We start from the raw sequence: 27,600 nt of genomic DNA on the forward strand, positions 1-27,600 counted from the left end.
AAATAATCCTTAGATATAGAGGATGGAGAGACTGTGTAGACCGCAACTTTCAAGCAGATATCACAGAACTGGAAAGAAAAACCTATGAAAATCTTAGCTAAATATTTAGTTTGTAAAATAAAAGAGTGCTTTCTTATTTTGTTTTCATGTATGTTTAACATTTAGCGTCCAGTATTTCTCATGCTGTTCATCCTTTTGTCTTTTTTTTTAATTCTCTTGATACTCTGTCTATATTTCAAAAACTAATGCAAACTCATATTCTTCCTCCAAATAACAATTTACAAAACATAAATAAGTTCAGTACTTATTTACCCCATCACACATATTTGTATTTTATAATAAATTATTTTAATTTAAAATTCATTTTATACCTCTGGCAAATCACCAGCTCCTAGAGTGAAGATGTATAACCATATCTGGTTCATTCTCCTTGACATCTAGCATAGCAATCAGTCTTTGTGGATTTGTAATTACAAGTGAAAAAATAAAATCAAGTAGAGCTGTGAGAGTTGAAAATAAGATCCTGAGTCAGCATTGGCAAACTGTTATTTTGTTTAAATAAATAATTAAATAGATGCTTTGGTTATTCTCTTTCAGTTTTAGTTAAATCTGGGGATCATAGAATGATTATCCTTCTCTCAATCAAAAACATCTAAAATAATTCTCACAGCTAGCAGTTGTTGTTTAATTAAATGTTTAAGTGATAGATGAATCTTCTGTACCATTAAGATAATAACCTATGGAAATGGTCCAGGTACTCTATTTTGCATCCTTACTCTCAGTTTATTCTGACTTTAGATTCAGCTCAGTTCAGTTCAGATTACCTGCATTCAAAAGAATATTAAGGGAAAAAATTACTATGTGAAAGCAGCAGGCAACCTATTAGTTTAAGAAATAGTGCTCCTAAAGTTCAGTTTTACATTCTAGGTAAATAGATTGAATTTGTGTTTATCCGATATGGTATTTTGGCATTTCTATAACATGGGTATATTTTGTTAAAACTTATTTAAGAGAACTAGTACCTGAGGACTTACATTTGTTTGTTTGAATTCCAACCTAGGAAATGGAGTGTAAGCCTGATAAATCATCAGTCTTCAGATACCTATTTTGAAATTCCTATTATTAAAAAAAATATAAATAGTAAAACAATTTTTGTTTCATAGACTCGTGACATTTCATAATTAAAAAAAAACAACCTAATTGAATGTCTAGTCCATCTTCTTAATTTTACACAGAGGACTGAGGATGAAGTAATGTGAGTTCTTCCTTCCCTCCCTCTCTCTCTTCCTTCCTTAAACATGAAAGAACAGCTTCTATATTCACAGATTAGTGCTGAATGTTTGGAGAGAAATGGCCACAGGCTTGAGTAATGATCCATGTATATAAGACACTAGTTGTAGTGTGTTCATAGGCACACGATTGAGTCATCACAAAGCTGAGATTATAACTGAAGTCTTGTCCCTCCTAAAAGGGCAGACATGCTACTTTTCACTAACGTGACAGATGATTTAGAAAATAAATTTAATACAGGCTGTGAGAACTGTTGACACTTATACTCAGGCAAAGTAATGGCTGCTAGTCACATAATGATGACCATTTCTGAAATAATACATTAATTTTCTTATCTGATAATCAAAAACTCTGCTCTGGTTATGATCATCAATGCTATACAGTTGCTGTTGACCTGATCTCTATCTACTTTACTTATTAAAAAAGGGTGCATTTACAAATGTGTACCTTATATTACTACTATAGAAATTTTAATTTATAGATCCATGAATACACACTCATATATACGTACATATGCATATATCTGAAGGACAGCAAATGTGTTATCCTCCAAAACTGCCTTTTTAGCATGAGGGTTATCTTGCTGGTTGTTTTGAAGAGACAACAGCTATAGGAGAAGCTTTGAAAATCTTGTAGAAGCTACCCTTTTGTAAAAACAATTAATATTTATAAAGGACATCTCCATTTGTAAGAGTGTTTACTACTCTGTACCAGGAAAGATGACTGACTCCCAAACACTGGTGTGCCCAAGGCAGTCTCTTCTTAGCCAAGGACCCTGACCAGTTTTTGTGAAAACCTTATATACCCTAAGTGTACGTGCTCAAACCCACCTCCCCAAATTCTCTGAAACTAGTCTGAACAAAGGAAAAGAAAGATACAATCAAAGTTAACCCGTGATTCATATGCCTTAAACCCATGATTCGTATGCCTTAAGCCTAGGTAGTTGACAATGGACAATTATCAATAGGTCTGTGGTCATACCCCAATAAGCATAATAGAATTTATGATTCTATTTGGTTACACAGATAATTAGGGTATTCTTTTAGGTGATGGAGAGTCTAGGTAGGAGCCCTGGGGCTCTTCCATCGCGGGGGTGGGGCGGGGGGGGGCGGTCTGGTTTTCCAGTTGGCATGTTGTTTCCAAAGATACTGAGCATATAGCTCAAAGTCCACAGTATGGCCCAAGATTGAGTCCTACTTTCAAGATGGAGCCTGTTCTGTTTAGTTCCTCCTTCATTAAAGGAAGGAATGATTCTTGCATAGGATGAATATCTGTGAAGTGTTTGTTGTGATGCTGTCGTTGGTTTACAGCATTCAAGAAGGTTCTTCCAGACAACCTAGAAGTCTTTGATTTGTTTTCTTTTTCCTTATTCGAGTTTACACTGTGACTTCCATTGTTACTGCTCAGTTTTGGAATAACCCCATCATCCAAGAAACCTAACCCATTGAGAGGCTAATTGGAGAGCAACTTGCACTCATGCACATTCTGTAACTCATTTGTGAAGAGATGCTTTCAATAGTAACTCAGCTATTTTTAAATAAAAAAATAAAAATAGGTCACTCTTAAACATTGTTAAAAGTTATTCAGTAGTATTTTCTATTCATTACTCTGAACAGTTTGTTCTGACCAACTTGTATTTGTTGAAAAGACAAAGCTTTCTGAGGAGTGGTGTCTAACTGCACATCTTGCCCCTCCAAAATGCTAAGTAGTAGGTAAGCTATAGGTCTTTTCCACATTTTTAAACACGAAACTCTGGTACAAAATGCTGTCAGAACATTCAACAATAGTGTAGACTTTAATACAAAATAAATGTCCTTATCAAAAGTATTCATGTTAATGGTATCCTTTGCAGTTACTGGTATGTTGTTTATAGTTCTTTGTCTGTGGGAGGTAGCCTTATGTAAAATGCTACCACTTTCCACTCATCATCTGGGTTTGAACAAAGAAAAAGAGATAACATTTTTACACAATATCATACTTTCTTGATGTGGTCACCTTTAATAATAGAAACCAAAAGAAACATTTCCCAATGTATTCATCATAATTCTACCAGGAAGCAGATGTGCAGTCTTATTTTTCTCTTAATCGTGTATTTATTTATTGCATTACATCTTTCAGTCGTGTATATTTTCCTGTAGAGGGAAATTCCATCCTTCCTGGAATAATAATTTCCTAAGTTTTTTATGGATTTTTTTTTTAAACTGATGAGTTGATGTGAAAATACACTCTCCCTTCTTAAATGTATTGGTCTTTTGAGTGGATCTCTTTACAGATAGAGCTCCAGTGCTTGTAACTCTTCCTGAGGATATTTCTATGTTATCAGAAACCCCAAAAATAAAAAAATAAAAAAAAAACAGGTCTAGGGAGTTTTAGGGGAAAATAATTGTATTCCTACTAAAATACAAACAAATGAATCTCCCACAGTATCTTCATGGAAAATTACAGGATCATCTAAAGATGGAAATTTATAGTAACTCAACCTCCTATTATTCTAGCTCTTTCTTTTGTTCCCTTGTGCTGAAATGATTTATGTCTCCATCAGAACATCCCAGCCTTGACTCTCCTCCATCTTTCCAGAATCTCTTGGTTTCACTTATCTATGTATACAGCCTAGATCTTCAGACCAGGCATTTCAAAGAAAAATTTTCAGCCTGCTATAACATCTCATATGCTGACATATTTGATGTAGTTTCCTATATAATGATGCATATATTTGTTTGGACTCTTTGATTTCCACGTGGGTTTCTATTCATCTGAGTCCAGTGAATTATCTTCTGGTTCATCAGCCATCCTTGCTGATGCGTATTTCTCTGGGCCAAGTAATTTGTGTTGACCTCAGAACAATGTTCAGACAACTTTGGACAAATTTGGTAATTCATACTCACATTCACAACACCTATTTGTCAAATTGCCAACATCCATTGTATCACTGAAAAAGCAAGAGTTCCAGAAAAACATTTATTTCTGCTTTATTGACTATGCCGAAGCCTTTGACTGTGTGGATCACAACAAAATGTGGAAAATTCTTAGAGAGATAGGAATAACAGACCACCTTACCTGCCTCCTGAGAAATCTGTATGCAGGTCAAGAAGCAACGGTTAGATTCAGACATGGAACAACAGACTGGTTCCAAATCAAGAAAGGAGTATGTCAAGGCTGTATATTGTTATCCTACTCATTTAACTTATATGCAGAATACATCATGCAAAATGCTGGGCTGGATGAAGCACAAGCTGGAATCAAGATTGCTGGGAGAAATATCAATAACCTCAGATATGTTAGATGACACCACCCTTATGGCAGAAAGTGAAGAGGAACTAAAAAGCCTCTTGATGAAAGTGGAAGAGGAGAGTGAAAACGTTGGCTTAAAACTAAACATTCAAAAAATGAAGATCATGGCATCTGGTCCCATCACTTCATGGCAAATAGATGGGGAAACAATGGAAACAGTGAAAGACTTGAATGAATATCCTGAATATTCATTCGAAGGACCAATGCTGAAGCTGAAACTCCAATACTTTGGCCACCTGGTGTGAAGAACTGACTCATTGGAAAAGGCTCTGATGCTGGGAAAGATTGAAAGCAGGAGGAGAAGGGGACATTAGAGGATGAGATGGTTGGATGGCATCACCGACTCGATGGACATGAGATTGAGCAAGCTCCAGGAGTTGGTGATATACAGGGAAACCTGGTATGGTACAGTCCATGCAGTTGCAAAGTCGGCAACTGAACTGAACTGAACTCACAATACCTATAAGCCATCATTCATATGATGATATGATCAGTTGTTTTGGCCGTAGTCTGTTATATGTTATACCCTCCTGTACATAAACTCCAACTCATATTTCTTTCCCTCTATGTCATAAAATGGAAAATAAAACATGGTTTTACTTTCTTAACCTCTTTATTTTTGTTGCTACCAACTAGTAATCTCAATTTAATTAACAAGAATCATAAATAGTTGGTGCTCTTGTTTAAAGGGAGTGACCAGAAGTGGACTTAAAGGCTTTGAATTTTGAAAAATTGTTATACATATGCATCAAGTTACTGAAAAATCACAAATGATGAAATCATTGTGGGTAAGGAACAGTTTTCTCCTGATAATGTTATTCTTTCATCATCAACTGTACTCTCATGTCGCTATTGTCATTCATTTCTTGTCCAGAGTGATGGCAAAATCCAATTCAAATGCCTTCATTTGGTATGAGCTGGCTTTAATCTAACTTTGCTGCTTAGTTCACACTCATTTTAGCCATACAGAATTATAACATCACCTCTTTTCTCATGCCATATCTTATTTGTCTCTTAAAATAATACCCATTCTCAAATTCCAGCTTAAATGATATCCCTACTATGAAATTTTCAGATTCTACTCCATTCCCCTCCTATCTCAGTCAAGAAATAATTTTTAACAATTTAGTTCATATTTTATATCTCTTTTATAGCACTTACATTCTGCCTAAATTACAAACAAAATACTGTGGAGTTGAATCTCATACAGGTTCTAAATTCAATATTTAAAATCACATCTTCTCAATGTTACCCTGAAAAGTCATTAAATTAATACATAAAATGTATTATACAGCATTTGTGTGCCACATTAGAAGCTGACATTCAGTCTGCCAATAATATGTAACACTGGAAGTTTTCCTTCTACATTGGATCAAGTCACTGTTTCTTCACTTCAGCACAGATGAAGTAATAGGCTTGTATTTAGAGTCTGTGTTGTATGAAAAAATTCCATGCCTCTTTAAACATGAATACCAAATACAGCTTGATGAGATGCTTAGACTATGAGAATTGAGAATGACAAAGGAGATTTCTTTTTTCTTCCCCTCAAAATTATTTTTAAAAACCTAAGTTATCCAAAAATTCTTCCTATCATCTCGATTTTCATGACATTTGGTTGCGTACTTTCCTAAAGTTTTGGGTAAGTAAGTAGATAGATAGAAAGAAAGATAGATAAATGGAGGTTTGGGTAAAAATATATTATTTTGAGGACTATGGTGGTTTAGTTGCTAAGTTGTGTCCAACTCTTGTGACCCCATGGACTGTAGCCAGCCAGGTTCCTCTGTCCATGGGATTTTCTAGTCAAGAATACTCGAGTGGGTTGCCATTTCCTTCTCCAGGGGATATTCCAGATGCAGGAATCGAAACTGGGTCTCCTGCCTTGCAGGCAGATTCTTTACTAACTAAGTTAGGAGAGAAGGACTATATCAAATTTTAAAACTTCTGTGCATCAGAACAAACAACAGAGTGAAAAGGAAACCCATGAAATAGAAGAGATAATTGAAAATCATATATCTGAAAAAGGTTAATATCCAGAATACATAAAGGACTCCTACAACTCAACACAACTACAAAAAACTAATTGAAAAATGAGCAAGGATTGAATAGATATTTATTCAAGGAATATTTAGAAGTAGCCAATAAGCATATGAAAAGATATCCAGAATCACTAATCATTAGAAAAATGCAAATCGAAACCATTGTGTGTTATCACTTCACATTTATTAAGATGGCTACTGTCCAAACAACAGAAATAACATGGGTTGGTAAAGATGTAAAGAAATTGGGATCCTTGTTGCATTGTTGGTGGCAATGTAAAACGATCTAGCCACTTAGGAAAACAGTATTGAGTTTTCATTAAGAAACTGAAAATATAATTACCACATCATCTAGCAATCCCACTTCTGGGTATACATCGCAAAAACTTGAAAGCAGGATATCAAACAACTGTTTGCATATGTAAGCTTATTGTGGCATTATCCAAAATAACCATGAGGTGGAAACAACCCAAATGTCTGTCATTGGATAAATGGACAGACAAAATGTTGTATGAGAAGGGGGCAACAGAGGATGAGATGGTTGGATGGCATCACCAACTCAATGGACATGAGTTTGAGCAAACTCCAGGAGATGGTGAAAGACAGGGAAGCCTGGCATGCTGCCATCCATGGGGTTGCGAAGAGTCGGACACAACTGAGTGACTGAACAACAGCAACAACAATGGAAAGTGATTCAGACTTAAAAAAGAAGGAAATCTTGTCACATGGCAAACATGGATAAACCTTAAAGACATTATGCTAAGTGCAATAACCCAGGAACAAAAGACACATGGTATATGGCTGCACTTCAGTGAGGTATCTAAGTAGCCAAACTCACAGAAACCAGAAAGTAGAATGGTGGTTTCAGCTGCTGGGGGCAGGGAGAGATGGGGAGTTGTTCAATGGGTACTGGAGTTTCAGTTTTGTAAGATGAAAAAGTTCTGGAGATCTGTTTCACAGCGTGTACATATACATAACAATACTGAGTTTTACACTTAACAATGGTTAAGATAATAAATTTCATGTTACTTTTTTTTTTAAACAAAACTAAAAATGACTAAAGAATACTAACTTAAATAACTAGTTTAAATCTAGGATGCTTGGCATTATATGATGTAGTGGCTCAGTCTGAATTATTTTTCAGGAAAGGCTTTGCAATAAAAGTATTGTTAAAAGAACAAACTTTTACTCAGATGGACCTTTGTTCAAATCCATGCTCAGCTGCTGACTAAAACACTGGCTTAATTTTTCTGAGCATCAGTTTCATCACATGCTAATTTGGATTAAAATAGTATCTACCTGCAGAAACTTGAAATGCATTGAAGTTCAGCATATAGTAAGGATTCAGAAAAGGTTGTTTATTATTGTTATTGATGGTTCCATTTAAAAAAATAATCATTTGTAACTTACAGTGCAAATTCAAGGCTTCTTTGTTAGAAAAGGCATCTGTGACTTTGCTCATTTCAATTTATACTTGGAAGATAGGCAGTACTTTTTTTTTCTTCCTATTTTTGAAAAGGCATTCAGACATGAAATGCTTGATTATTTACTTGAATCAGGATTGAAACACTTGGCTAGTTGAAGGCAATTCTGGGAATGAGAAAAAGGGCCCCTCTTTGACTGATTGAAGCTGGATTTCTGAATTGGATCTTTCAAAAAATAATGGAATTCTTTGCCCATTTTCCATGAATTTACATTTTTCATAGAAAATTGTCTTGGATCAGATAAATTTTAAGTAACATCTCTTATTTTTTCATTACTTTAAAAAATGCAGCCCTAAATAATCTTAATCTTTCTTACTCTCCTTAATATCCTTTCTGCTGGATATTTGATTCTTTCTATATTTAGTTTTCTATCCTGTGACTATTTTTAAAGCCTTTGTTTTTTTCAGATTCCGTTTCTTATTTTTCAAGTTTGATAAATATACTCTCATGAATTTTTAGAAATTTAGCTTTGTTTTACTGTTCACTTTCTCACAAGCACTATGTACTTTGCTTGGCAAGAATTTTCTTGCTAAATTATGATTCTGTTGTGTGATGAGTGGTATTTTCTACTTTACACAGATAAGGAAACTGAGACATAGATTACATAACTTGCCCAAGTTCCCACTCACAAAGTGTGAAGAATGGGACATGGACCCAGGTGGTTTGATTTCAGAGCTCAGGTTCTCCAGAGCTGCACAAATATTACCTCATTTTCTCAGAGATGCACTTTCAAAAGCTGCCTCTTTTTTTCCTTTCCTTTATTCTCTATATATTTTACAGTCCTACTCATTTCTTTAAGGAATATCCTCCTTCCTTTCAAAATGTAGATCAACATTTTAGAATGTAATGTGTTCCATTGTGTGCTCCTGCATTTCTTACTGCATCTCTCTTCTCCCAGGTCACTGACTCACTGTTGGGAATTCCTTGGCCTCTTTGCCCTGTGGCATTCAGTTGCTAACTCCATTCTTTTACTTCTGTCTTCCAAGGAGTCTGAGCATTTTGAATGTCATTTTCCTTTCAGTCAGTTACAAGATGATGTTTGCCTCTGCTGAGTGCATTTCCTTTAAGCTACTGGAACCTTCAGTTCTGCAGATTGCTCCTTGGTGCATTTGGCATGAAGCTGCCAGATTTCTTTTTGTACACATGCTTGCTTTTCTGTTCCTGGAAACTCCACAGAGTTTCCTCTCTTTTTCTACGTTTTTCTTCTTCAAGTTTCACCTCACTTGCCTAGTATACGTCTGCCATATTTTTTTCTCTCCACCCCAGTTCACTTCAGAATATCCTCTTGTTCTGAATGCTTCAATCTACCCAAACCTTCCACTATCTTTTTTATTGTGGCAAGAGTTGTATTTTAATCAACTACGCCATGTCATTCTGTGAAAACCAATGGCTACACATTCTGGAAACTTCAGCAACTAAGTGTTTTTATTCCTTTTTTTTAAGATTTTTTAATTCCTTTTTTTTTTTTTAACCTGATCTACTTTATCTGTTTCCTTCATTCCTCTCATAAGAATCGTGCTTTAATGATTTTCAAGAAGCTCACGATGAGGACCTGGCTTTACACAGTAATCTCTCTCAAGTGAACTCTGCATGCTTATTGGTGCTGTGATTGAGGACATGAATCATATAAGAAATCCAGGGCAGTGAAAAGATCACAGGGCATGCAGTCAGAGGATGCGAGTCTTTTCCATTGGTGGTTCTTCTTGTCAACCTGATTTTAGCTTCTACAATATTTCCTCTTACTCTCAGCTTTATTTGTCAAGTGAAGGATTAATAATACTTAACTCCAAAGGGGAGATTCAAGTGAGACAAAAAGCACAAACATATTTTATAATTTGGAAATTGCCATACAACAGGTACAAATTATTATTATATTGGCTTTCAAAGCACAGAGATGAAAATTTGTCAAGCACATACCAATGTAAATAAAAATGAAAGGTGAATATGACTAGAACTGTATAAGGATTTCATTTATTTATACAGTTTTCTCTCTAGCCCATGGGGTCTCTTTGCGACCCCATGAATTGCAGCACTCCAGGCTTCTCTGTCCATCACCAACTCCTGGAGTTTACCCAAACCCATGTCCATCGAGTTGGTGATGACATCTAACCATCTCATCCTCTGTCCTCCCCTTCTCCCACCCCCAATCCTACCCAGCATTAGGGTCTTTTCCAATGAGTCAACTCTTCACATGAGGTGGCCAAAGTATTGGAGTTTCAGCTTCAACATCAGTCCTTCCAATGAACACCCAGGATTGAGCTCCTTTAGGATGGATTGATTGGATCTCCTTACAGTCCAAGGGACTCTCAAGAGTCTTCTCCAACACCACAGTTCAAAAGCATCAATTCTGCGGTGCTCAGCTTTCTTCACCGTCCAACTCTCACATCCATACATGACCACTGGAAAAACCATAGCCTTGACTAGACAGACTTTTGTTGGCAAAGTAATGTCTCTGCTTTTAAATATGCTATCTAGGTTGGTCATAACCTTCCTTCCAAGGAGTAAGCGTCTTTTAATTTCATGGCTGCAATCACCATCAGCAGTGATTCTGGAGCCCAAAAAAATAAAGTCTGACACTGTTTCCACTGTTTCCCCATCTATTTCCCATGAAGTGATGGGACCAGATGCCATGATCTTAGTTTTCTGAACGTTGAGCTTTAAGCCAACTTTTTCACTCTCTTCTTTCACCTTCATCAAGAGGCTCTTTAGTTCTTCTTCACTTTCTGCCATAAGGGTGGTGTCATCTGCATATCTGAGGTTATTGATATTTCTCCTGGCAATCTTGATTCCAGCTTGTGTTTCTTCCAGCCCAGCGTTTCTCATGATGTACTCTGCATATAAGTTAAATAAGCAGGGTGACAATATACAGCCTTGACGTACTCCTTTTCCTATTGGAACCCCATGAACAGTATGAAAAGGCAAAAAGATAGGACACTGAAAGATGAACTCCCCAGGTCAGTAGGTGCCCAATATGCTAATGGAGATCAGTGGAGAAATAACTCCAGAAAGAATGATGGGATGGAGCCAAAGCAAAAACGATACCCAACTGTGGATGTGACTGGTGATAAACGCAATGTCCGACACTGTAAAGAGCAATATTGCATAGGAACCTGGAATGTTAGGTCCATGAATCAAGGCAAATTGGAAGTGGTCAAACAGGAGATGGCAAGAGTGAACGTTGACATTCTAGGAATCAGTGAACTAAGATGGACTGGAATGGGTGAATTTAACTCAGATGACCATTATATCTACTACTGTGGGCAAGAATCCCTTAGAAGAAATGGAGTAGCCATCATGGTCAACAGAAGAGTCCAAAATGCAGTACTTGGATGCAATCTCAAAAACGATAGAATGATCTCTGTTCGTTTCCAAGGCAAACCATTCAATATCACGGTAACCCAAGTCTATTCCCCGACAGTAATGCCGAAGAAGCTGAAGTTGAATGGTTCTATGAAGACCTACAAGACCTTCTAAAACTAACACCCAAAAAAGATGTCCTTTTCATTATAGGGGACTGGAATGCAAAAGTAGGAAGTCAAGAAACACCTGGCGTAACAGGCAAGTTTGGCCTTGGAGTACAGAATGAAGCAGGGCAAAGGCTAATAGAATTTTGCCAAGAGAACACACTGGTCATAGCAAACACCTTCTTCCAACAACACAAGAGAATACTCTACACATGGACATCACCAGATAGTCAACACTGAAATCAGATTGATTATATTCTTTGCAGCCAAAGATGGAGAAGCTCTATACAGTCAGCAAAAACAAGACTGGGAGCAGACTGTGGCTCAGATCATGAACTGCTTATTGCCAAATTCAGACTTAAATTGAAGAAAGTAGGGAAAACCACTAGTCCATTCAGGTATGACCTAGATCAAATCCCTTATGAGTATACAGTGGAAGTGACAAAGAGATTTAAGGGACTAGACCTGATAGACAGAATGCCTGATGAACTATTGACTGAGGTTCATGACATTGTCCAGGAGACAGGGATAAAGAAAATCCCCATGGAAAAGAAATGCAAAAAAGCAAAATGGCTGTCTGAGGAGGCCTTACAGATAGCTGGGAAGTGAAGAGAAGCGAAAAGCAAAGGAGAAAAGGAAAGATATTCCCATCTAAATGCAGAGTTCCAAAGAATAGCAAGGAGAGATAAGAAAGCCTTCCTCAGCGATCAGTGCAAAGAAATAGAGAAAAACAACAGATTGGGAAAGACTAGAGATCTCTTCAAGAAAATTAGAGATACCAAAGGAACATTTCATGCGAAGATAGGCTTGATAAAGGACAGAAATTGTATGGACCTAACAGAAGCACAAGGAGGGTGGTAGGTAACATGCTTTAAATAATACCAAAAATAATACCGTGTATGTAGTTCACAATTTCTTTGTGTGATAGGATGACTGTTCCAGTGCAATTCATAGGGAAAACACAGATGTGTGGCAAGGACATGCATTGGCATGTGTTAGTATGGGTGAAGTTCCACCTGGAAATCCTTTGCTTCCTTCTGTGAGGAGTCATCTCACTCCCACAGGATTGGTGATTTCAAGGTTTTATATCTACCCACGTCTAATTATATAAGTCATTCATTTACAGTTTAATCTTTAAAAATACCATATTGCAAACCAACACAGAGACTCACTGGAAGCCATATTAAAAAGATTTGTTATCCTATTTTATTCCCTTATGAAAACTACTGAATTATTATATACCATCTCAAGCCATTAATGAAGACCTTTGTATGAACAAAATATGGAGGATAAAACTAAGTTTTTCAGTTCTTTTGAAAATGAGCTTGAACTGTTAACAGGATTCTCATTATTTTTTTATTCTGTTGATTGCTTTGTCTTCTAGAATCTTGGTAACCAACTGAGTGGTCAAGTTGCTTGTATCTTATGCATACAGACTGATACCAGCAGTTTCCTAGGACGTGCCTCGCTCCACATCAGGTGAACAGATTTGTCATTTGTATGTTAATACTTCCCTTCTTAAATTCAGAGTTGTCTTCTTTCCTGCCTTCTTGCAATTGTTCTCTGTGAACCTCTCCCCTCGGTACCAGCTTAAATAATAATGGTTTTCCTCTCGATTATTTATGTCCTTTGACTGTTTGTAGAGAGCTACCTTGCCCATCCTCTTGTTGCTCTGCCAAGAAGTGCTTGTTTAGTGCTTTAATCTTTTATCATAAATCATTTTTTTCTGCATCTTAATCACTCTTCCATCGTGTCTCTGAACTCCTTCCAGCTTCTCTGCACCTTTTGGATAATGAGGTGCCTGGATCTGAGCACCAGTTGCGGTCCTCCCAGCAGTCCTGTCTAGGAGGGTCCCATCATCTCCAGGATGATGTTTTCTTGTTCCCTTAGGTGCTCATTAGAGATATGATGCCTGTCTCTACAGGCAGAGTCAAGCACAGCTTCGTCTCCCTTACTCTCCTGCAGCTCTCTTCTAGCTTGTCCTTTTTCCAGAGTGAAAATCCCAATTTCTCTCCTCTTCTCACTCTCATTTTCTTGCTTCTAGCTCTCACTATAAGTCTGTACATATCATTCTTTACTGTTTTTATTTTACTCATCCTGCCTGCCTCATGATCTAATTAATTTGTTTTATTTCCCCTTTTCTCTCCATTTCTTGGTTAACTCAACATCTTCCCAGTCCCACCATTTTCCAGTTGGTGCTGACAACAAACCATCCATCTCTTAGTCTAATTGACTTCCTTCACTCCTGCATTGGAAAAGATACTCTTATCTCCTTATGTTTATCTAATATCCTACCTTGTCATTTTTAGACAAATAGTAGCTTGGCATTATTTTACTAGGTTTGAAAATTTAGTTTTATCAGTTCCTTAGAGAATGAAGCTATACATTCTGTTTAAGACTACTGTGTGGAACTTAAGAAAATGACATTTAGTTCAATTTTTAACCTGTAAATTGTGTATTTTGGAGAAAGATATGATAGGTCTCATGACTCTGAAATAATTACAGTGTAAATCATGGTTTGTGTTTCTTCAGTACTTGTTAGTCCTTTCTTTCTTCACTGCATTCTCCCCTACTTCCTTCCTTCCCTCACACAATGGTTCCTGAAGTCCTGGCATCTGTAGGATGGTGTGAGGGGAGAGTGTTGTACCTGTGATTCTAGACCCTGTTCTCAGAGTGTTGAATTGTGCAGCCACATCAAATCACTTACACTGTCACTTGTGTCCTCATATATAACAAGAGTGAGGTTCCCAAACATGATGACTGAGAATAAAGCAGCATTTTCTTCACAAAGTGTAGGAATAGTGAGACAGAAATCCTAAATAAGGTTTAGGGTTGGATTGAGGAGAGCCTCAAAAAATTGTATGGGAAAAAACAGCGGGCTTCCTGCCAAATGAATTTCATCAAAACCTTCTACAGTATGAATGTGTTTGTGTATGAAGGAAGAATTGATGTGAGGGAGGCTAAGAAAAGATGCTAGGGAAATATTTTAATAATCTAGGAATTAGGTAGTAAAAGCAGATAAGGATTAGAGCTTGGAGGAAAATTTGAATCTGGTATTATGCTTTTGGGAAACAACTTTACAGTCAGTGGCTGGTCAGAGTCTTTCCACCTGGAGTGTTTTCATGGTTAATCCAGACTCCTGAATATCCCTCTGTGACTTGCTGAAACAGAGTACTTGGAGATGGTGTCATGGAAACTGTGTTACAATCCCCCGAATTGCTTCATATGCTTATAAGTGGTTACAAAATCTTCAGGTGAAAGAGTTGTCATTGTCACTATCAGTTAATTTTAGGGTCTAGTGTTACTAGGAAAAGGAGTACCTGAAGGAGGTTAATGGACCAAGAGATTAGGATCATGGAGGGAAAGACCAGTGGCTGTGATGCATAAGTGATGTGGTTAACCAAGCAATAGACACAATAGGTGTGGTTAGTGGGAATGGTTGAAAAAGTTTAATTAAGGAGTTTGTGAGAGACCTAGGAATTCTGAGCTTCTGCTTTTCATAGAACAGAAAAACTTCTGAATGATATTGCAAATCAGTGTGCTCACACTGATTTTTAAGCAAAAGTTGAGAACAGAATATTGTTGGGGAAAAATATCCCAAGTATCTAAATATTTGTTGTTTTGTTCTCTTTTGTTTTCCCCAAAGACTAATGACACATGTAAATCTATAAATCAATGCTTTTCATTTATTTTGGGCTTCCCTGGTGGCTCAGATGGTAAAGAATCTGCTTGCAATGTGGGAGATGCAGGTTTGATCCCTGAGAGAAGAAGATCCCCTGGAAAAGGGAATGGCAACCCACTCCAGTATTCTTGTCTGGAGAATTCCATGTACAGAGGAGCCTGGTGGCTACAGTCCATAGCGTTGCAAAGAGTCAGACACAATTGAAGCGTCAGAGCACACACACACAGACACACACACACTGGTATTTCAACATTAACTTCAAAATTGTTACCTTGTTTGATAGTGATATAATTTATTTACTGTGATATTTTTAGTATTGACTTATTTTAGCCATCTAAGCAAATAAGAATGAATCTTTATTTCATAAAATTTTGTTGTGTTGGTCGCTTAGTTGCGTCTCACTCTTTGCAACCCCATGGACTATAGCCTGCCAGTCTCCTCTGTCCCTGGGCTTCTCCAGGCAAGAACACTGTAGTGGGTAGCCATTCCCTTCTACAGGGGATCTTCCCAACCCAGGGATTGAACCTAGGTCTCCTACATTGCAGGCGGATTATTTACTATTTTTTCTGCAGGTGGATGATTTATTATTACCAAATTAATACAGATTATTTGGTCTGAACCACTAAAAGCTTCATAAAATGGAGGAAAAAAAATCAAAACCCAGGTCTTTAAAAATATCTGACTTACAAAGTAGGCTTGTGTCAGGGATAATGAGGCTTTCTATATCTCAAAATGGCATTTATTCCTAAAGCATGCCAGCCTCTCAGCACAGTGACTTACTTTGTTTATCTTTATAAAGAAGAAAGTAAACTATTATGCAGACTCACTTCCATTTGGGAACCATAGTGCCAAGTGTTAATAGCATCATTATTTTCAAACAAAATGTGTTGGAAACATTACTTTTTTTGTTATGGATTTCATGTGGGAATTTCCATGAAGGGTTTATATTTTATAGTCTATAATATAGCCACATGGCATACTATTTTCTTTACAGTACCTATTATGTTAATGATTTGCAGGGTAGACAGATTGGCCCTTTAGTAAAGAAACGTCAATTTCTTAACCTCTGATACCTGTCTTTTTGAATGTATGATTTATACTGATTGAATATGGGTGGTATATTGGTAATATATTTGGTGGGAAATTTAAACAAACACATGAAGAGATGGAGTTTGCTGATAGGTTGGTAAACATCTTAAAATTTTTTAGTATTGAATTAGAATGCCAGCAAGACCATAAGAACTAAAGAGAGACTTGTTTTTCTTAAGAGAAAATTTTGGAAGTTTGTTACATTTGAAAATCCACTTGTTCTTTTAGGTAGTGGAATCAAGCTCTAACATTCTGTGAAATACATAAAAGTTGGAGACTGCTTTGCTGTATTAAGACTTCTTTATCATATGGTATAGTAGGAGATATAAATATAGTAACACCTTATTTTATCTACATGTAGCATTCCTAAGCTAATATATATAAACTTTATATATGAGAAGTTGATGATTCAAAACGACTAATCTTTAGAAGAAAAATCGATGTGATTGAATAAATTCAAATAAATTTGAACTTAAAAGCATATCAGGTAAAATTTTTGATGAGTCATATTGTTCACTCATGATTTCAACAGCTCAGCATTAAATTGTTGATTAAGATGCCTCAGTTTTTTTTTTTTTCCCTAGCACTTGTCCCCCTCTGTCCCCATTCGGCTCCAGCCATACGCTGCTGGCCAGTGGTCTGACCTTCCTGAGCTGAGCCACGAGGGTACAGGGGGTCCCCCCCTGCCAGAGGGCAGGGACTGCAACTCAGGAGCTACTTTTTCGGGCCCTTGAGACCGGCTCAGAAGCCAACTGGTGGGATGAACGTTGGCCCTGGGTCACAGCCCGGCGATGCCTCAGTTTTTAAATGAGAAATCAAAGACTGTTACTTGTTCTCTGATAGATGCAAAAACCACTTTGTTAATGTCAGACTCTTTAATAATTTGCATTCTATTAATATTAAAGAACTAACCTGCTTTATAAATAAATATCAAAATAAAATAAAGCAATAAACCGTCAAAATATCTAAAATGGATAACTAACAAGGTCCTACTTATATCACGCAGGAAATTATGCTAAATGTTATGTGGCAGCCTGGATGGAAGGGGAGTTTGAGGGAGAATGGATACATGTATATGTATGGCTGAGTTCCTTTGCTGTCCACCTGAAACTATCACAACATTGTTAATCAGCTATACTCCAATATAAAATCAAAAGTTAAAAAAATAAAACATTAATATCTGTAAATATGGTACACCTAGAAGGTAAAAAGGCTACAATTATATTATTATGCTATTTCAAATAATGTTTCACAGTCGCTAAATATATAAATTAGTCATTTACAAAATGTCTTTAACATCATCAGTAGGGGCTGCTTACTGATTTGTCTATAACTAAAGATTCATGTACTCTTACCTATTGCTCTCTTGTTGAAAATATATTAGGCTTTAGAATGACTAAGTGTTACCAGAGATTTAATATGTATCTATGGAGAAGAAATAACTAGTTGACCTATCAAGGCAATTAACATTAACACCATCACCTCATGATTACTGAGCTCTAATGGACAAATTAACTAATCTCCTAGTGACTTAGTGTGCAGTAATAAAAATATTTTATTAGTTATTATTATCTCTTAGCAACATGTTTTTAACTTATAAGAGAAATTAAAAGTATTTCTATTATGCTGAAGTGTTTAGAGGTGAAGTGTATTGATAGCTTCATCTCACATTTAAAAACATTTTTTTAAAAAATCAGATGGATTGGCAGGATGTGTAGATATGTGATAAAGCAAATATAGAAAACTATTAATCATTGAATCTGGGTGTGAGTCTATGGGTGTTGCTGTACACTTTATGTTTTATAAATATTTAAAATTTTTTATAACAAAAATTTGGAAAATCATTTGCAACATAGACTATTACATCATTTTTGAAATGCAATCAGTGTGATAAAATATGAAGGGAGCTGCCAATAATAACATTATATAATTCCATATAAGTATAAAGACAAGCTATGCTATATTTTAAAATATGAACTATGTTTTTAAAGTAAATCTGAATTTTAGCTAAATTCCTTTCAGATGTATGTATTTCTTTAAAAAGATTTTACTCTTTCTCCAGATTATGTGTTTGAACCTAATTATTTTTTGTGGTCATCTATTATTTGGAGCTAACCTAAAGTTATCACTTTGTGTTATATTTTCATCAATGGGCTTATTCACTTTTATAGTTCTCTCTGGTGCATTTATAAAGTGCACTTTATACTGTACTTCTACTTTCCTATAACTAAGGAAACAATCTGTACTACTGTATTTCAAGACATTGCCATCCCAACCATTACTTCATTTGCAATAAAAAGCACAAAAAAAACAGGGCAAGTGCATTCCATACATGTTTATTTCTAAAGTGTTAATAAATAAATGCCTGATCAGTGTTGGCACAGAAGTGGCAGACTCCCCACATGGTAGTAGGATTTGTGTACCTATCTTTCCATTGCCTCTCATCTAGTAGTCCTTCTGGGTTTTGTTTCATCTTTTTTTTTTTTTATTAAAATATTTAACTTAAACTATCACAACATTGTTAATCAGCTATACTCTAATACAAAATAAAAAGTTCAAGTTAAAAAATAGTTAATAGTCTGTTTACAGCACATGTTATCAGCCACTATCAATTATTACCATCTGACTTTAATTGGGAGCTTTAATCACTGTATAGCCTAAGAAAATGGAGTATAGGGAGTTAAGGAGAGTTTGGAATTTAGAGGTCTGTAACATCTGAACATTTCTCAATTCAGTAGGCACAGGGGAGATAGGAGCCCAGGTGCTCAGTAGCAAGCTTTAGCACTGTGTGCTGGAAAGGAGGAGGAGACAAGGGCCTCCTTGGGCTGAGCAGATAGGAAAGGAGAGTGTCTGCATGACACTTTGCCACAGCTAGCAGTCTGTGGATAATATATGGCCATACCACATGAAGTATTCTTTATAGATATGGTCAGTTTAAAAAGATCTTGGATACAAATGATGATTGAATCTCTGCCATGTAATTCTACTGATATTTTTCAGTGAAACAATTTCAATGTAAAGTCATTATGATGCTTTGGCTCCTACTAATCACCTAACTTTTAATATCGTCAAGATTAGAAATTACCTGTCAATAATTAGTTACCTGTGTCAGAATCAGGGTCACAGCCCTCTGTTAATATTCCAGTACGAACAAGTGCAAGTGTCTTAATTTCTGAGGCTACTTGAATTTGATTTGCATGGGCACCGACAGCAAAAGATTGACAACTATGATAGGGCTTTCTATTATTTAATTAGGCTTATAGAATAACAGAATTTACCATGTGAGTAGCAAGCATTTGGTCACTTTATCACCTAAATCAATATTTGTATCTGTTTTCTAAGATTTACTTTCTATAGAACTTACTTTCATAATGAGATTATCAATGTATATTTGAAGGCATATCACTAGTACCTAATCTTAGAAATGTTCTTTTATTATTAAATTATTATTAGCTCTGTAAATGCTCTATTGTTTCACTGTTTTCCAGGTATCGTCAGTAGCTCTCATTTTTTTTTTTACTGTAAGAACTTTTACACACTTCTACCCACTTCTTCAATCTGAGATCATTTTCATCCTTATCAACTTGTCTTCCCCACAGACACAACGGAGGTTTGTGTTGTCCTCATACTGTACAACTAGTCCTCTTTTTAGGCAAGAATACAGATATCTTTTGACTACCAAATTTAATTTGTTCATCTGAGATCGAATTTAGTGGTGAATATTGAAATCTCTGTCATTTGCTCGTGGTTAGCAATTATCCTTTCATATGCAGCTTTGATTTAGTTTAATAAACAGCAAGAGGTCAATTCACTCATTATTTACTTGCACATTTCAGTAAAATTTGCCCGTCAGGTGTTTGAAATAATCAAATCTAAGATCAAAAAGCACCCTCTCTGTGTAAACAAATACTTAACCTACAAGTAAGTGTAGGTATGAAATAAAACATAAAATGTAACAAGAAAGAGATCAAAGTGAGGGAAGCAGGAAATTTTAGGGTGATAATATTTTCCTATATTATATTATCAGGCCATAGCAACCATACATAATGCACATTTGATATTGTCAGGTTATTTTATTTCTCTCCCTCAGTTTTTGTCGCATCACAACAAAAATTTGGAACGATGGACTAAAGACTTTGAAACAACAGACTAGTTCAGTTCAGTTCAGTTCAGTCCCTCAGTCATGTCCGACTCTTTGTGACTCCATGGAGTTCAGCACACCAGGTTTCCCTGTCCGTCACTAACTCCCGGAGCTTATTCAAACTCATGTCCATAGAGTCAGTGATGCCATCCAACCATCTCATCCTCCGTCGTCCCCTTCTCCTCCTGCCGTCATTCTTTCCCAGTATCAGAATCTTTTATAATGAGTCAGTTCTTCACATCAGGTGGCCAAAGTATTGGAGTTTCAGCTTCAGCATCAGTCCTTCCAATGAGTATTCAGGACTGATTTCCTTTAGGATGGACTGGTTGGATCTCCTTGCAGTCCAAGGGACTCTGAAGAGTCTTCTCTAACACCACAGTTCAAAAGTATCAATTCTTCAGCGCTCAGTGTTCTTTATAGTCCAACTCTCACATCCATACCTGACTACTGGAAAAACCATAGCTTTGACTAGACGGACCTTTGTCAGCAAACTAATGTCTCTGCTTTTTAATATGCTGTCTAGCTTGGTCATAGCTTTTCTTCCAAGGAGCAGTTGTCTTTTAATTTCATGGCTGCAGTCACCATCTGCAGTGATTTTGGAGCCCCCAAAAATAAAGTCTCTCACTGTTTCCGCTCTTTCCCCATCTGTTTGCCATGAAGTGATGGGAGTGGATGCCATGATTTTTAGTTTTCTGAATGTTGAGTTTTAAGCCAATATTTTCACTCTTTTCTTTCACTTTCATCAAGAGGCTCTTTAGTTCTTCTTCACTTTCTGCCATAAGGGTCATCTCATCTGCATATCTGAGGTTATTGATATTTCTCCTGGCAATCTTGATTCCAGCTTGTGCTTCATCCAGCCCAGCATTTCTCATGATATACTCTGCATGTAAGTTAAATAAGTGTGGTGACAATGAACAGCTTTGACGTACTCCTTTCCCTATTTAGAACCAGTCTGTTGTTCCATGTCCAGTTCCAACTGTTGCTTCCTGACCTGCATACAGATTTCTCAGGAGGCAGGTCAGGTGGTCTGGTATTCCCATCTCTTTCAGAATTTTCCACAGTTTGTTGTGATCCACACAGGCAAAGGCGTTGGTGTAGTCAATAAAGCAGAAGTAGATGTTATTTTTGGAACTCTCTTGCTTTTTTGATGATCCAGTGGATGCTGGCAATTTGATCTCTGGTTCCTCTGCCTTTTCTAAATCCAGCTTGAATATCTGGAAGTTCGCAGTTCATGTACTGTTGAAGCCTGGCTTGGAGAATTTTGAGCATTACTTTGCTAGCGTATGAGACGAGTGCAGTTGTGTGGTAGTTTGAGCATTCTTTGGCATTGCCTTTCTTTGGGATTGGAATGAAAACTGACCTTTTCCAGTCCTGTGGCCACTGCTGAGTTTTCCAAATTTGCTGGCATATTGAGTTCAGCACTTTCACAGCATTATCTTTTAGGATTTGAAATAGCTCAACTGGAATTGCATCACCTCCACTAGCTTTCTTCATAATGATGCTGCCTAAGGCCCACTTGACTTCACATTCCAGGATGTCTGGCTCTAGGTGAGTGATCACACCATCGTGATTATCTGGGTCATGAACATCTTTTTTGTATAGTTCCTCTGTGTATTCTTGCCACCTCTTCTTAATATCTTCTGCTTCTGTTAGGTCCATACCGTTTCTGTCCTTTATCGAGCCCATCTTTGCATGAAATGGTCCCTTGGTATCTCTAATTTTCTTGAAAAGATTTCTAGTTTTCCCATTCTATTGTTTTCCTCTGTTTCTTTGCATTGATCACTAAGGAAAGCTTTCTTATCTCTCCTTGCTATTCTTTGAAACTCTGCATTCAGATGGGTATATCTTTCCCTTTCTCTTTTGTCTTTCACTTCTCTTCCTCAGCTATTTTTAAAGCCTCCTCAGACAATCATTTTGCCTTTTTGTATTTCTTTTTCTTATGGATGGTCTTAATTACTGCCTCTTGTACAATGTTACAGACCTCCATCCATAGTTCTTCAGGCACTCTGTAAGATCTCATCCCTTGAATCTATTTGTCACTTCCACTGTATAATCTTAAGGGATTTGATTTTGGTCATACCTGAATGATCTAGTGGTTTTCCCTACTTTCTTCAATTTAAGTCTGAATTTTGCAATAAGGAGTTCATGATTGGTGATGGATAGGGAGACCTGGCATGCTGCAGTCCATGGGGTCATAAAGAGTCAGACACGATTGAGTTACTGAACTGATCTGAGCCACAGTCAGCTCCCAGTCTTGTTTGCTGACTGTATAGAGCTTCTCCATCTTTGGCTACAAAGAATAAAAACAAACAATCAAACAAACAAACAAAAAAACCAAAACCAGACTAGTTACAGCTTAGTTAACATCTCAGGCAGATAGATCTTTATTAAACAGATACTCCTAAGACATGGGAGCAGTCTGACCCCAAAGGAGTAGTTCTCCCAGTCCCTCTTGACGTCCTCCTTTTTATACTTCCCATCTTTTCCTTTTGGTTGTGCCCTGTGCAAAATAGGGATTGTACCCACCACAAATCAAGAAAGGAGATGCAAATGGGCAGCTGCAGGTTACATAACAACAGGCTCTGTTGTGTATGTCTTCCCCATAATTCAGTATGCTATAATCAGATGTATATATGTGTAGAATATTTATGAACCCTTAATGGACTCCTAGTTTCCTAAGAGTCGGACACGACTGAGCGACTTCACTTTCACTTTTCCCTTTCATGCACTGGAGAAGGAAATGGCAACCCACTCCAGTATTCTTGCCTGGAGAATCACAGGGATGGCGGAGCATGGTGGGCTGCTGTCTATGGAGTCTCACAGAGTCGGACACGACTGAAGCGACTTAGCAGCAGCAGCAGTTTCCTAAGGTTACTTGAGGAAGCCCCTGTAGTTAGTTTGCATCCACTGTGTGCCTAGGGTATGTGTGTAGGAGTTGGAAAGTCTCTGTGGTTATTTTTGTAGCACATCTGTGAGCTCTCCTGGGTGTGTCTGGGATGGGGTTTAGAGGTCAGCTTGAATCCATTTCAGCTAGGCCAACCCTTGTTGCTCATGCCTAACTTATTACCTAACAATATAATTAGAAAGTAAATAAAACCATTTGGGACAAATTTGTAACAGATTTATTTTGCAAATTAGTTTTCTGGACATTTTCATTGTTTTAATCCAAGTGAGCTAGAAAATTTGATTCTTTTTAGAGAGGTTCTAAAATTTGTCAGTTTATAATTTGAATTACAAGTTATTTAACATCTTTTAGGAAAAGTGTAGCATAAAACTTCAAGATAGCCTAGAACCTTCAATTCAGTATAACTGAATATGAAATATTAATGCAAAAAGCATTATATGCGATGCTTTGAGGATGTAGAAAGAAGGCGTGCTTAGTCATTCAGTCCTATCTCACTCTTTGCGACCCCATGGAATGTAGCCCACCAGGCTCCTTTGTCCGTGGATTCTCCAGGCAAGAATATTGGGGTAGGTTGCCATGCTCTCCTCCCAGGATCTTCCCAACCCAGGGATCGAACTTGTGTCTCTTACATTTCTTGCATTGGCAGGTGGGTCTTTACCACTAGCGCCACCTGAGAAGCCCGTAGAAAAGAATGGTATTCAAATAAAGTGTAATAATTAAATTAAAAATGGCATGCCTGAATGATTATCACACATAAACACAAATCAATAATAAAGCTCGATTTTAACCAACATTGAAATATGTTCTACTCTGATTGTTAAATCTTCTGATGAAGAACCGTATACTTTCTGGAGTTGATTTTGAAAATGATCTATTACTGTTTGTTAAGAACATCACACTGTTTTGTTTGTATGTTTGCTTTGTTCAGTTTTGCTTTAGTTTGGGATTACAAGATTTCCAGAAATTGTTTATATATGTGTAAATGTAGAGAAACTTACCTAGTTTTATTGAAGATTTTCAAAGTAAAAAATTAAGGAGGGAAAAAAGACTGTACAGAACCAAGAGAGGGAAGGAGAAAATAAACTTCGTGAATAACCATTTTCTGTATTCAATTTTTACATAGACTTTCTGTGGAAATTTACTTATGTGGTTTTACTTTCCTTTTAGTCTCTATAACATTAGATAACTTCTAATTTCCTAAATGTGTGTTTATTTCTTTATTGTAGGTAATAGTGCTATTTATTTTCATTTTATATTGGTGTATAGTTGGTTAACAATGCTGTGTTAGTTTCAGGTGTATAGCAAAGTGGTTCAGTTATACAAGTACCTGTATCTGTTCTTTTTCAATTTCTTTCTCCATTTAGGTTATTACATAATATTGAGCAGAGTTTCCTGTGCTATACAGTAGGCCCTTGTTGGTTATCTATTTTAAATATAGCAGTGTGTGCATGTCAGTTCCAGACCCCCAATTTATCCCTCGCTGCTACCTCTCCTCTCTGGTAACTGTATGCTCATTCTCTAAGTCAGTGAGTCTGATTTTGTTTTGTTAATCAGTTCATTTGTATCATTTTTTTAAAAAACTTCCAGTTTTAAGCAATACCATATGATATTTGTCCTTCTGACTTAGTATGTTAATCTATAAGTCCATCTATGCTGCTGCAAATGACATTATTTCATTCTTTTTAATGGCTGAGTAATCTCACATTGATGTATGTACCACATCTTCATCCATTCATCTGTCGACGGACATTTAGGTTGCATTCATGTCTTGGCTATTGCAAATAGCACTGCGATGGAGATTTCTTGAAAAGCTAAAAATGGAGATACCATATAATCCAGCAGTCCCATTCCTGGGCATATATGTGGAGAAAAATATGATTGGAAAGAATACATGCATCCCCATGTTCATTGTAACAGTGCTATTTAAACATTTGTATTGCTTGGCAATTGAAAAAAGTTCAAGTTGATATTAAATTTTTCAATATTATAACTTGGTTAAATTATTTTTAAGACTCTGGAAACATTGTTTTGAAATATTATGTTATCTCACATTTACAATGAAAGGAACTCAACAGGAAACAAACAAGCAAACTAAATAACATTGTCACTATGAAGGGAAGTCAGTGTGAAGAAAGTCAGCTTTGGATTGTCTCCAGTGGGGCTTAATTTTGGTACCACAATAAGGACATTGTTATACCAGGCTACTACCTATCTGGTGAACTTAGACATAAACTTGAAAACAACAATATAGAAAAGCTTCATTGACTATAATCTTCTGGCTACAAATCTGGCAAGAGCTAGAAAATACAGAAGAGTGAAGGAGATATTAAAGCTTGAAGAGTCAAGCAGTAAATTGATTTGTATGTTGTATTAGCAAATTCTTCTTCAGATATAACTTGGTGGGTGATGCTACTTGTAGTGATACATTTTTAAATTTCCTAGAAAAGCACTTAGAACGAAAATTTCCAAAGCTTTTCAGTTCATAGTACCTTGGCTCAGTAACATTTCCATGGCACCAATAGGCTAACAAATGAACAAAAAGCAAGAATTCTGTTTATTAAATAGTTGCAGTCATGCAGCTTATTAGTTCTGGTGACTCAGACAGTAAAGAATCTGCCCTCAGTGTAGGAGACCTGGGTTCGATCCCTGGGTCAGGAGAATCCCCTGTAGATGGCAATGGCAATCCACTCCAGTATTCTTGCCTGGAGAATTCCATGGACAGAGAAGCCTGGCAGGCTACAGTCTGTGGGGTCACAGTCAGACACGACTGAGGGACTAACACAAGCCGCTTAACAAGTATTTATGCTCTGACAGCCTAAATTGAAAGAAAAAAATTAATAGTTTTGTTCTTAAATAACCATAATTACTTATTGGTGTGTGTGTGTGTATGTGTGTGTGTGTTGGGCACTGCACCACTTCTCAAACCTTGGAAACAAATTGAACACTGTCATCTTCATTACCTGTTCCACATGGATCTTTAGGAGACACTTGCTTCTTATCACATGACCTGCTGAAAACCCAGCTTTGCACAGCTATGCTGCCCTTGAAAGGAATGTTGCACTCTCTAACATTGAAACTGTGAAATACCTTGACTAGTAATTTGTAAGGATGCAACATCTGTGTCTGACAGATGTTGAATGCTGTTGTGTTTACCTTGACATTTTAAAATATCCCTCAGCACATCCTATAAGTGCTCTTAGCACTCCAGGATGTGTTGGCACATGGTTTTGGAATCATGTAGACTATTAGATGCTAATGTGAATTATTGGCCCTGAATCTTAAACTTGAGAACTCAGAAAACCTCTACCAGAGTGAAAGTAAATGGAAAACACTGTGAAGCAAGCAGTGTTTATTCTTTAACATATATTATTCTTTAATCTCAGTTTTCTAGATTTTTTAGTCTAGTTATTGCAGATATTTCTCAAGATTCATGATATAATTTTCTGTGGCTTTGGAAGTTTGATGTTAGCAAATCAAACGACTGTGCCAGCAGTCGTTAGGCACAAATGTTGTTTATATATTTTAACAAAATAATATTTCCAGAGTCTATTAGGATGTTTTAAATTTTGACATGGCATTTTAAGAGTTGGACTAAATGTTTTTCAAAGTTTCCAACTACACATTTTTCCAACTACCTTTTCTCAACAGTCTATGAGATGTATGAGAGGAGACTTTCTATCTTCTCATATGTGTGTCCTGACTGCAAATAAACCCTGGGGTGCTGTAAGTCAGGGGATTTGAACTAATTTTCCATTTTATCTCATTTTTGCATTTCAGTAACCCAGTTAACTGTATAAACATTGTTTCCTTTTAAAAACAAATATCTTATAGACATGTGTATTTAATCTTAGCTAAGGAACTCAGTGGATCTTATTTGGATTATTAGAAGAAATCAAATATGAGAATTTTTAAACTAGATGATGTTATCTGTTTCCTGAACAATAAACTAGGAGAACTATCAGTGCCCCCAACTGAAGGCTCAGAATCAAAAACTAAAGCAAATTATATTACAGTGAATTATTAAGAATATAGATCAATTTTTAAGTGAAAAGTGAAACAAAATATAATAATTTAGAGTTCTTCTTACATGTCTCTTACAGGGGAGCTAATACTGATCATTCATGAAGATAACCTCATTCCTATCACTGACATCCTTATGATTTTGAATTCAAATTTTGAATTTTTTTTTCTCATCTGTTCATTTCTTTTGGTAGATCT

General features: G+C 36.5%; 1 protein-coding gene across 2 annotated transcripts in view; it reads left to right on the forward strand.

The window, feature by feature from the left end:
- Nucleotides 1-27,600, forward strand: part of SEMA3D (semaphorin 3D) — a 217,772-nt gene that overhangs the window by 19,640 nt on the left and 170,532 nt on the right. Inside the window, exon 2 of one of the 2 annotated variants that reach the window (XM_081536536.1) lies at nucleotides 12,950-13,044. The exons of the other annotated variant lie outside the window; for it this stretch is intronic. The gene's annotated coding sequence lies outside the window, so the exon portion shown is untranslated. The remainder of the gene's footprint in view (nucleotides 1-12,949; nucleotides 13,045-27,600) is intronic. 2 annotated transcript variants of the gene reach the window in all.

Source organism: Giraffa tippelskirchi, chromosome 10 (genome assembly GCF_054371585.1).
Source record: "Giraffa tippelskirchi isolate mGirTip1 chromosome 10, T2T-mGirTip1v1.2.pri, whole genome shotgun sequence".
Lineage (NCBI taxonomy): Eukaryota > Metazoa > Chordata > Mammalia > Artiodactyla > Giraffidae > Giraffa > Giraffa tippelskirchi.